The sequence below is a fragment of the Anolis carolinensis genome, chromosome 6 (assembly GCF_035594765.1).
Source record: "Anolis carolinensis isolate JA03-04 chromosome 6, rAnoCar3.1.pri, whole genome shotgun sequence".
Classification (NCBI taxonomy): Eukaryota; Metazoa; Chordata; class Lepidosauria; order Squamata; family Dactyloidae; genus Anolis; species Anolis carolinensis.
Genome location: NC_085846.1, coordinates 35,110,117 through 35,122,258, shown reverse-complemented (window position 1 = coordinate 35,122,258; position 12,142 = coordinate 35,110,117). Strand labels below are relative to the sequence as shown.

General features: G+C 40.1%; 1 protein-coding gene across 5 annotated transcripts in view; it reads right to left on the bottom strand.

Moving 5' to 3' along the window:
* Positions 1-12,142, bottom strand: part of kansl1 (KAT8 regulatory NSL complex subunit 1) — a 178,358-nt gene that overhangs the window by 150,145 nt on the left and 16,071 nt on the right. Inside the window, exon 1 of one of the 5 annotated variants that reach the window (XM_008113289.3) lies at positions 6,889-7,664. The exons of 3 other annotated variants lie outside the window; for them this stretch is intronic. The gene's annotated coding sequence lies outside the window, so the exon portion shown is untranslated. Of the gene's footprint in view, positions 1-6,888; positions 7,665-12,142 lie in introns of those variants that run through there. One more of the 5 variants, XM_008113288.3, reaches the window with a different exon arrangement.

Below are 12,142 nucleotides of genomic sequence, written 5' to 3'. Positions count from 1 at the left end.
CTGTGAATACAGTGGTTATTGGTATACACCGGATTTTTGCTCCAGGACCCATTCATGAATATCAAAATCCATGAATGCTCAAATTCCACTAGATATAATAGTGTAGTAAAACAGAGCCCCTTATATAAAAATGACAACATCAATGTTTGCTTTTTAGATTTTAACATTTTTTTTCAAATTGTGGATGCTTGAATCTGTAGATAAAAGAATCCATATAGAGAGAGGGGCAACTGTTTAATCAAACATAGAGCATGTGTTAACATAATAATTTTGGGGCTTAGACCCCCTCACCCTTCAAACATATATACAGTCTTCATATAACCTTGTGATAAAACATTGAATCATTTGAATTATTTATATAACATTTAATAAAATATCGAAATGGTCACTTCCAATCTGGACAATGGAGGTGAGATAACCAGAACTTTACTAGCTTCCGACAAGCAACCGATTTTGTGGCTTCCAAGGAAAGGTAACAACCAATACAAAAATATTTGTAAGGAACCAGAAAAGACTCATGTAATCTAGTTTTCAACATGAACTGAATTACGTTTGACTTCTTAAACAACATGGAGCTGTGATCCAGTTAGTGGATATGTTCTATCTCTACCACTAATAATTTTTCATATAAATTTTAAGTAAAAAATGAACAAGCAACAATATCCCTCCAAAAACGTAGAATCTTCTCCAAAGAAAAAGGAGTGCGGTTTTAGAAATAATAGAATGATTTTATAAGTTATGTTTGAAATAAAGACCTAGGGGACCTATAACACCGTAAAAATTGGCCTGCATATACAGTAGAGTCTCACTTATCCAAGCTAAACAGGCCGGCAGAAGCTTGGATAAGCGAATAACTTGGATGATAAGGAGGGATTAAGGAAAAGTCTATTAAACATCAAATTAGGTTATGATTTTACAATTTAAGCACCAAAACTTCATGTTAGACAACAAATTTGACAGAAAAAGTAGTTTGATACGCAATCATGTTATGTTGTAATTACTGTATTTACGAATTTAGCACCAAAATATCACGATATATTGAAAACATTGACTAGAAAAATGGCTTGGATTATCCAGAGGCTTGGCTAAGCGAGGCTTGGATTAGTGAGACTCTACTGTATATGAAGGGGGGAGGTGTGAGTTAAGGTTCTCCTGCACAAAAAATGTCCTGCAAGAAAAAAATACACCATACATAGATGTGTGCTAAAATCCAGCCCCCAGTACATTACACCTGAGGGTAGATTTTAATCTGGAAATAAATTTTAAAATTGATTATCTCATACTAAGAGCACTTCAAATCTTCCTGCTTTGATGATGTTTCTTTTTAAATCCCCTTTTGTCTTTTTCATTCTATAGACTCAATTCTAACAGCATTCTGTTAACATTGCACAACTGATAATTTTTAAATTACATGTGTATATAATTTTTGTAAAGCCCTTCTCATCACACAGGAAACTCTCACAGGAGACATTTTTTTCACTTAATCAATATAGCCTTCCCTCACTTGGTGTAGGTGATGTACTATAGCAGTGCAACTCAAAGTGATGGTCCCTGAGCCATAGGTTACCAGTTCCTATCAAATTTCCAGGGAGGAAATACTAGGCCAGTATAGGCAGTAAGCAAAAGTATAGTGTAATGTTGGTCCTTGGCACACAATAACAACAAAATGGGAGGCACCTCATGTTGCAATTTTTTTTCCAACTTCTGGACAAGACTCACAGGTCATTTTGAGTTTGGTACGACAGGCTATGACAATTCCTTTTGCATTTCCTTGTAAATTCCTTTGCAATCTATAGTACACCTCCAATTAACTGTGTTAGGAGGGTTGCATTGCAAGCAGGCTCGTTCGCTTGGTACAAAAATATAGTCTGGCAACTGTTTTGCCAGTTGGATCCAATTATCTCTCATTAGTAGGTTGGAGCGTGTATAGCAATATTGATTGGTGATTGAAAGGGATAGGACAACAAAGTATTTGATTTGTTCTGGAGTGTAACTTGTCCTATCACACTGAGCTTGGCTTGGTAGAAAGGACTTATTAATCACAGATGATGAGAAAAATGGAGAGTAAGGAGTCTTCATAACCTCATTATTTTGATGATGAATATAATCATTCCAACAAAACATTAATAGCAATATGCGTATTCATTTATCGCCTCTTTGTCTCCAAATCTGAAGATCCTTGATGAGCAACTTTAAATGAATATTTGCTGCACTTAAGACCAGGTTTTAAATCTTCAATTAATTCTTGGTGGTCCGCAGCAACAATAGATATTTAAAGGGGGTTCCTGCTAAAGAAGAGGTTAAGAACCTCTAGAAAATAAGAACCCAGCATCACTTATTCTCAAGACAACTAGCCCCATGTTCAACTATCTGCTCTCACCATTGAAACCTGTCCACTAATGGTCAATGAAATCTATCCTCCTGCAGCTGAAGATAGAATCTTGCCCTTTTTGGCTACAGAATACAAATCTTCTGTGTGACAATTCTGAAATAACTATGGGGGCGGGAAGAGTATGGCTTCCACTCGCTGACTCATTTTTACTAGATCAGAGAAACAGCAAGAGCTCTTAAAAACCTTCTTCCTCTATTGCTATTCATACTAGGGAAATTTTGTTAGAGGGACTTACTTGTGTTTTGGTTACCCACTCTCGAATACCTGAACCTCCTCAATATGGAAACCAACAGATAAGGTACATAACGAAGAGAATAGCTCTGCCAAAGCTTTACTTTCTGTTCACACTGGAGTAGAACAAATTAAAGATAGGCCCTTTTTTAGGGTTAGCTTAGTTTGAGAGAAAGTAATAGAAAAGGAAGGTCACTGCAATGAGACATTGTGCTGGAGATAACGTGGAGGGCCCTGCCCAAAGCTGAACAGGGCTTCTGAACTTACAGTTGTCTAAGCTTATAGTACAGCATAAGTGAAAAACCCTTTTAGAAAACAGAAGATATTTTTTCTGGATAGTTATCACAGGTTTCTTATCTAATGGAGAAAATTCTTTTTTCAGATCAGAACCGCAATTTGTGTATGCTATTCCTTGCCTAAGAAAGCCCTATAAAACTCATGTCATACGTCAACAAGGAAATTTGAAGGCAAATGTATAATTTAAATCAAGATATTTTGCCAAGTGACAAGAAATATAAAACAATAGTGATTATTTGCCATGCAACAGATCTGTCCATTCAAATGCTGCTTAATTGTTTTTTAAAGTGCAATTCTACCCAACCACATCAAAAGCAAATCAGGTAGAATTATACTTGAATGAAGCCAGTGACACTCTACAGCTTAAATATGCAACATCCATTACTCATCTATTCCATACTCCCTCAACCTGATGCTCTCTAGATTTATTGGACTTCAATTTCCATCATTCCAGATTGCCATGGCCATAAACAAGGCAAAGGAAGAAGTGAAATGTAGAAAAATACAGCTACAAGGCACAAAGTTGAGGAAGATAATCAACTACAGTGGGCCCTTGGTGTGCACTAACATTTGGTTTCGAAGTCCCCCATAGATAACAAAAGGAGTGGATGCTCAAATCCCATTGTATGTAATACCATAGTAAAATGGTGTCCCTTATATAAAATAGCAAAATTTAAAATGCTTTTTGGAATTTAAAAAATATTTTCAGGATGTGGAAGGTGAAATCCATGGATATAGAAATCGTGAATATGGAGGGCTAGCTGTATACAGACTTTTTTTTAAAGAATGTTTTATGGGGAGACCAATTATGAAGAACACTGCTCAGAAAGCATCATTAATAAATAAACTTAACAATGCTAATAAATGCACTGCCTGCAAATCCATATGACAATTTCAATGGATCAAAGCAGCTTTCATACTCTAAAAAAATAAGAAATTAAGAGGCATCCAAACATTATTCTATGATGATATGGGGGAAATTCACATACCACTTTAAATATGGAAAAACTTTACCCTACTTTCTTCTATTGTTCTTTCACAATTAACCATGTGTGTCTATTTTAGCCCTTTTGGTTTTGAGCCCCAAAGTTCTACACCTACACATTTCACCAGGAAAGCCATCTGTGGACTTTTATAACACAATTATTGTGGCAGAAGATTTTATGGACTAGATCTCACTTTAAGCCTTTTAAGAATTAGATTGTTATCAACAACAACAAAAATGGCAGTAGACTCCTATACCTTTCTATTCAGAAGTCTAACCCTAACTCTGAGATGAAAAGGCATATACTGACTACATAAACCCTCTAATTGTCTAAAAACACCATTTTATTAAATACATGCCTCCCTGGTATTCAGAGCCACCCCTGACAAATTCCTTTTGAGTACAAACACCCACTGTAATCTGTTGAATCCTATGCATATTTATATCGAACCAAATCACAGACTGCAACATAGGATTTACTTCCTGGTGTTCTGTTCAGTGTGTGCAAGATTACAGCACTGACTGACACACACACACACATATATATATATATATATATATATTCCTTTTAGGAGTCAGTTTTGCCCCTTAAAACATACTTAAGAGGAAGCTGGATCAACAAGCCCCAGGGATAAACTGATTTGCTATAAGTTCTAAAATTTCGGTGTGTCACAACCAAAGCACTCTCTCCCACTTTCACAACACAACTTCTGACATAAGAGTTTTTTTACCTAGGTCTTATTTTTAGAATAATGTATCAGAGTAAGCATCACATGTCATGATGCAACTGCTTAAGAAAAAGAGACCCAAATTGTTACTGATTTGATCTCCAAAATAAGAATCCTTTTCACATTATTGTCAACAAATAAAATATATAGCACAAAATACGTTTTAAATCAAAGACCAGTCAACACTCTCAGCAGAAGGGGCATGTATTTTAATGACATTTTCCCTTTTAAGGCGAAGCAAGGACATGGTGTCTTCAAAGCTCTCTTTAATTTGTCACATTCAAGAAAAAACTTACAAGTCAATCCAAATTGCTTACAGTTGGATCTATGAATTTTAAAACTCCCAATTCTAAATCATTGGTCATAAATGACAGCCAAGCAGCACTAAAAAAAGGTTTACAGGGACAAATCCACACCAGTAAATGAGACTACTATTATGTAGCTCAAGCGAAAATGGGGGAGGGGGAAAGCATCTATCCATCACACAAAGGTTTCAGAAGCAAGCCACCAATATTGGGTAGTCAGCAAGGTGACAGAAGCCACGTTTACAGGTATAACTAGTCTAGTAGTTATTAACACATGATCTGAGTCTACTACACGCCAATCAAATAAATTTGAGACCCATTATAATAAAGAGGGAAATCCCTCATCATCAAGATTATGCAAAACAAGTGTTATGCAATATGTGCCCGGTGTCTCAGAACCTTATTTAAGAGTTTGTTTGGGTGAAGAAGTCCAATCCACGCCCCATAATGAAGGTGGGGGCGTTTAGAAATAACCACTGCCGGCCAAATTTGCATTTTAATAATTAGAAAGCGAACAGGAAAGGCCTAAATTTGTTGTTGATTGTCATTCACGACCACCAAGCAGTCAACACAACTCAGACACACACACGCAAAAATGACTGCCAAGCAGACACGTGATGTTGAGATCGCCAACAGGGAAGCTTCCACACACACATTTATAAATTAAGATCTTTCAGCGGGGAAACTGAGGAAGGTTTTGGAAGACTATGATGGAAGTTGGGGCGCGCCGGCGTTCTCCAGGCAACCTAGGAATAGTAAAGTGGAAGGCGTGCGCATGTTATGAATAGGGGAGGGAGGGGAAACGAACACAAAAAGAAATGGAAGACAGGCCCCACTTCAGAAGCTGCCTGTGACCAAGAGGGTGAGGGGAGAGCCTTCAGTTTAAAGTGGCGCCACCAGAAACCAGCCGCTCTCCTCCCTCCCTCCTCCTCTTCCTGGGCTTGCAATGGAGCCGCAATTCTTCCCCGAAGCGCGCAAACACGCACATAATAAACAAACACCAGCTTCAGATCTGGGATTTGCTTGTTTCTAAGCCACTTTTCAAAAGAAAAACTAGAAAGTACAAAGAAAAGTGTTTGCTTCCACAGATGATATAAACACGCCGTTCCAAAAAGCCCAAAGTGCTTTTTTGTGCCTAGAAAAGTGAACATTGCGGGAGTGTCGGTCGCCTGTTTCCAAACGTTAAACAAAGTCAACCAACACTCCCGTTTCTCTTTCTCTTCTTCTTCCCCCCCCCCTCCCCCCTCAAGTACCGGAGACAGTTTTGTACCCTTCCCTACAATACTTTCCCTGCCACCCCACATTTAAGCTTAATCAATTCTAAGGATTTAGAAGGTTTTTTGGAAAATAATAAAAGCGCAATTACGCCCTCTGTATGGCCCTTTTAAAGGGAGGGAGGTCTGCATTTTTAGTTATGGGACACCCTAAGCGACTCCAGGGCACAAGAACGAAAAAGTAACGCCGATAAGCGATTGGGAAAGAGAATTAATAGTATTCATCATGGAGGACCAAGAACCTCGCCGTGCCTGGCACGGAGAGCGGGAGAGAAAGACACCCGGACGGTGAAGTTATTAAGCAAACAATATTACGCCCTTTCAAAGCAGAAAGTCGTCGTCGTCCCCTTAAACTAAATAATGCCTACGTTTTGGCATCCAAAATTAAAAGGGAGTGAGAAATCCAGGGCAAAGGTGGGGGGGGGGGGGGGAGAAGAGAGAGAGAGAAAAGGGTCAAAGAAGTTGTTTTCTGCCCGCGGCGGGCTTCCTTCGGGGGTGCAGCCAGCCGCGCTAACAAAGGCACGGCAAGAAGGGCCGAGCAAGGGCAACGGGGAAAGCGAACAAGAAAGCCAGCCATCGAGCAGGGCAGGCAGGCAAGCAAGCAAGCAAGGAGGGAGGGAAGCACTCTCACACACTCACATACACACAAAAAGGCGAAGCAGGCGGCGGCACCTACCACGTGATGGAGCCGAGAGCAGAGTCCGGGCGGATCCGACCCGGTACAAAAAAATGTGGAAAATTCACAAAAATAAAAAGGGCGCAGTTTGCAAACAAGGCGAAGGGCAGACGCGCCAAGCCCCGTCCTCTGGTGCTGCCGTAGCCGTCTCCTCGCCGCGGCTCTTTTCTTTCTTCCTTCCTCTCTTCCTCCTCCTTTTCTCCCCCCGGTTCCTTCCCCTCCCGGCTCCCCTTTCCCTGCCCGCCTGCTCCTTGCTCTTCTGCGGGCAAGGAGGGCGGGCGGGCAGGAAAAGGGCTGTGGGGAAGGGATTTGGGGCGGCGGGGAGGGAAGGGCGCCTTCCCTTTTTTCAACCACCCCCAGCACACCCTGGAGAAAAGGGGGAGAGGAGAGAAGGAGGACGAGAAGAGGCGGCGGCGGCGCGGGGAAAAAGGGCGCTCCTGTCTTCCTCCTCCTCCTCCAGTAGTGGCGGCTGTTGCGGCGCCTCCTCCTCCTGCTGCTGCTCGTACTGCAAAGGAGGGTCTCTCGCTCTCTCGCTCTTCTTCAAAGTGGGACAGTGTGCAACACAACCCCTCTGCGGTGCTCCCGCCTTCACCCCGCCTTCAGGGCCCCCCGCTTTTGCCTTCGTGCCCGACCCGCTCCGCCCGGGCAGCCGCAGCAGCAGAGGTGGCGCTGCTGCTGCTGTTTTTTTTCTGCTGCTAAATTCTGTTCGGGGAAAAAATGGCGGCCGGGCTCCTTCTCTCTGCCCTCCTCCTCCCTCTCTCCTCCCTCCTCCCTTTAATCGGAGAATGCACCGGGCAGGCAAGGCAGGGGGAAGGGAAAGTAAAAAGAGGAGAGAGAGAGAGACGGAGAGGATGTCTATTAAAAGGAGAGAGAAAAGCGAGGCAAGCATTAGCGCCATCGCCGGTTTCTCCACGGCACTGCAACCCCCTCCCCTCAAGGGAAAAAAACCTACCCAGCTATGCAGCTAAAAAAGAAAAAAAGTGTTGCTGCGCGCGAGCAAGGGAAAAAAGCCAAGTTACAAAAAGGCGCGTACACCCAAGCCGACTGGAGTGGGATGAATGAATGGATAGAGGGGACGACTTGAAAGAAGGAAAGCAATGCCCGCGCAGAGGGAAGCATGAGCGCGCCGGGAGGGAGAGAAAGAGAAACCTATGGAAATCGGATCGCCTGGCAATTGCAAGAGAGAATAAACTGCAGGCTTGAAGCCAGCATGAGAACGCACCATTCGCCGAGGCTGAGTAAACAAACGCTAGGAAGAAATGACAAACGTGTGGGAAACAACACAAGGGCACAATTTAAGTTTTAGCCCTCTCCCGTGCATGCATTTCAGTTCGCACACATACCCAAAAACAATGTAAGGTATGGACTACTTTTGTCTTCAAATCCTTAATTAGAAAATTTTACATTTAGACATACATAACACAATCCTCCTGGGCAGAAAATCAATGTCAATACTCATCCACTATGATAAACTTTAGGTCCACTAATATCACACAAAGGCTGTTGATTATCTTTTTCATGCAGTCCCATAAACTGAAATCGACAATTACAAATGTAAGTATGGCTAAATCAGAATTCCATTCAATGTGCTTTTCTTCACCTGTTCCATTGCAGCTCCACTTTGTGAAGGGATAATAATAATACAATAAATCTTTATTTATATCCTGCTTTTCTCCCTAAATGGGACCCAAAGTGGCTTACAGCATTATATAAAAGACAATAAAAACAATATGTATAAAACATATAAAAGAGTGATGGCAGCGGACAAAACAGCAAAACTAATCACCCCACAACCTCGAAAATTGACAGCACAACCCCTCATCCATGCCTCTAGGTTGATACAACAAAAAGAAAAGAAGAATAAAGTCATAATTAGAGGGAGAGGAATAATTGTTTTTATCCAATTGCTGCCAGTTAGAAGACTAAGCTCCTCCCACTTGGTTTCCTAGCAACCTACTCAGCCCAGGGGACAGGCAGAGTTAGGCCTCACTTAAGTCTCTTCCACACTGCCTATAAAATACAGATTATCAGATTTTAACTAGATTATATGGCAGTGTAGATTCAAGGCGCTTCCACACAGCTATATAACCCATTTATAATCTTATATTATCTGCTTTGAACTGGATTATCTTGACTCCACACTGTCATATAATCCACTTCAGTGTGCATTTTATCCACCTGTGTAGAAGAGGCCTCATATAATCCAAGTCTAAGCAGATAATATAAGATTATAAATATACATAGAGTCTCACTTATCCAACATAAACAGGCCGGCAGAATGTTGGATAAGTGAATATCTTGGATAATAAGAAGGGATTCAGAAAAAGCCAATTAAACATCAAATTAGGTAATCATTATACAAATTAAGCACCAAAACATGTTATACAACCAATTTGACAGAAAAAGTAGTTCCATACGCAGTAATGCCATGTAGTAATTACTGTATTTACAAATTTACCACCAAAAAATCACAATGAATTTAAAACACTGACTACAAAAACATTTGAGTACTAAAAGGCACACTGCGTTGGATAATCCAGAACAGTGGATAAGCAAATGTTGCACAAGTGCGATTCTACTGTAATATGAAATAATTACTGTGGTAGAATAATACAGAACAATAAAATCTCTAAAACCAGGACAGTAAATAAAGAGCAACACTCTGAAAGCACGGAAATTGGGAATTCCACAAAGGAAACAATCAGGGCCAGCTAACACCTCCCAAGAAAGGATTCTTCCAGAAAGGAAGCTGAGAAGGGAGTGAAGCAGTATGTATTACCAAAGTCATTATTATTATTATTATTATTATTATTATTATTATTATTATTATTATTATTATTGTGTCGCTGTAAACCGTGAAAATGAATACAATCTGACTCCAAGTATTCAAAAACAATAAAATCAGAATATATAAAAATTACTGTGGTATAATAAAACACAACAATACAATCTCTAAAATCAGAACACTAAATAAAGAACAACACTCTGAAAACAGGGGAATTCCACACAGGAAACAATCAGGGCCAGCTAACACTACCCAACAAAGTATTCCCATCACCAAAGTCTGGCAAATCCTCTATTTACTGACGGCCACAGATAGTAGAAGCACATAAAATATCGCAAACAACACCACTCTGAAAACAAGGGAATTCCAAACACAAAACAATCAGGGCCAGCTAACACCTCCCAACAAAAAATTCACTCAGGCAGGAAACAGCCAGGCTTTAAAGCTGCAAGGCCATTACATACTAATAATTTTCCCTAATTGCAGCATTCATACTTGCCTCCAATAGACAAAAAAAACAATAAGAAATATTGTATATTCACAACCTTTACAAAATAATATCCCCTGATGGCGCAGCGTGTTAAAACGCTGAGCTGCTGAACTTCTGGACCGAAAGGTCGCAGGTTTGAATTGGGGGAGCAGAGCCCCCACTATTAGCCTCACCTTCTGCCAACCCTAAAGTTCAAAAACATGCAAATGAGACTAGATGAATAGGTACTGCTCTGGCGGGAAGGTAACGGCGCTCCATGCAGTCATGCCACATGACCTTGGAGGTAGTCTACGGACAACACCAGTTCTTCGGCTTACAAATGGACATGACCACCAACCCCCAGAGTCAGACACGACTGAACTTAATATCAGGGAAAAACCTTTACCCTTTACCTTAACTACCACCAATTCCTCAATACTTTATTTCCCATACCACCATACTTCGCCACAGCGACGTGTGGCCGGGCACAGCTAGTAACCCATAAAACAAATTTACAATAAGAAATAAACATATTTTAAAACATTTGTCTAATACAATTATTGCAGGCACCTCAACAAGACGGATGGTAAACATTAGCATGACTCAATAAAAGTTAGCCTTCCTGTCATTACAGCTAAGTGTCTTCAACAAAAGCTTGCACGAACAGGAAGGTGCTTTTAAAAGATGCTTTTAAAAATATGTCAGAGAAGGGGCTGTTTTATCCTCTTTGGGGAGGGAGTTCCAGAGAGTTGGAGCAGCCACCGAGAAGGCTCTCTCTCATCGCTGCCAGGAGCAAACCACATTTACGATGGTGGCAGCAATGAGAGGAGGGCCTCGCTAGATCTTAACGTTTGGGCAGGTTGGTATGAGGAAATGCGGTCAGATAGGTAAGTAGGAATCTAGGGATTTTGGAGTTAAGCCTTGGTAACCCAGGAAGGAATGAAAATGGATGTTCTGATTATCATTATGTTGCTATTTGGTCAAATTAATAACACTCACTAATAAAGATGTAGTGGGATGCAAAGTGCATTTTTTTCTTTTTGAAACAAATTTTGACCAGAGACAAACCACTACCATAAGTCAGCCCAATATGTAACTGAAATAATAATAATAATAATAATAATAATAATAATAATAATAATAATAATTTATTTATGTATTTATAACCTGGCCTAACTCCCCAAGGGAGTTCAGGGCAATTTCCAACAAAAATAACAAAAAGGCAAACATTCAATGCTGAAAATAGACAAAGCAACAAATCAAATCATGACAATGGAGAAAACAATCTTAATATGAACTTATAAAACCAAAAATTACTCTTAAATAAACATAACACATTGCACATATTTATCACATAAGCTCTTACAAATTAAACTAAAAGTACATTAAAAGCATGAGATGGTTTATGGCATCTTGGATTTTCTCTCAAATTTGTAACAGCAAATGTATTCACCCCAACAACCAAAGGGATGAGCACATGAGTCCTCTCCAGGGTGAGAAGGGATGGGGTAAAAGTATAGTAAATAAATAAATAAATAAATAAACATTGTTCTGTATCAGAAGTGCAAATTGAGTTTTCAGATGCTGTACTGCAATATCCATCATTCTTTACCATTGTCTGTACTAGTTAAAGCTGCAGAGTCTTGCAGGTGGTGTTACCAGACTTTCAAACTAGCAATAAGGGACCCCCAAAATTCATGGCTATTAATATGTTTGCGTTATGCTTACATATAAAATGAAAGTTAATCTATTTCGGTTAATCTTACTATGTATTCCTCTGTAAAATTAACATTAATAAATTACATGATGCACATACTTCTGTCTTTATGAAGACTAGCACCTGAAAATACAGGATTTTTTGGTATCTCATTCAGTCTATATAAACCTTTCCAACTCTCAAGTAGAGGACAGCTCTTAGACTGAGGGATAACTGCCAGGCCTATAAACTTTTCAGCTTTCAAATTATAGTAGGGAATGCCTAGTAATCCCTTTTGCTGTTC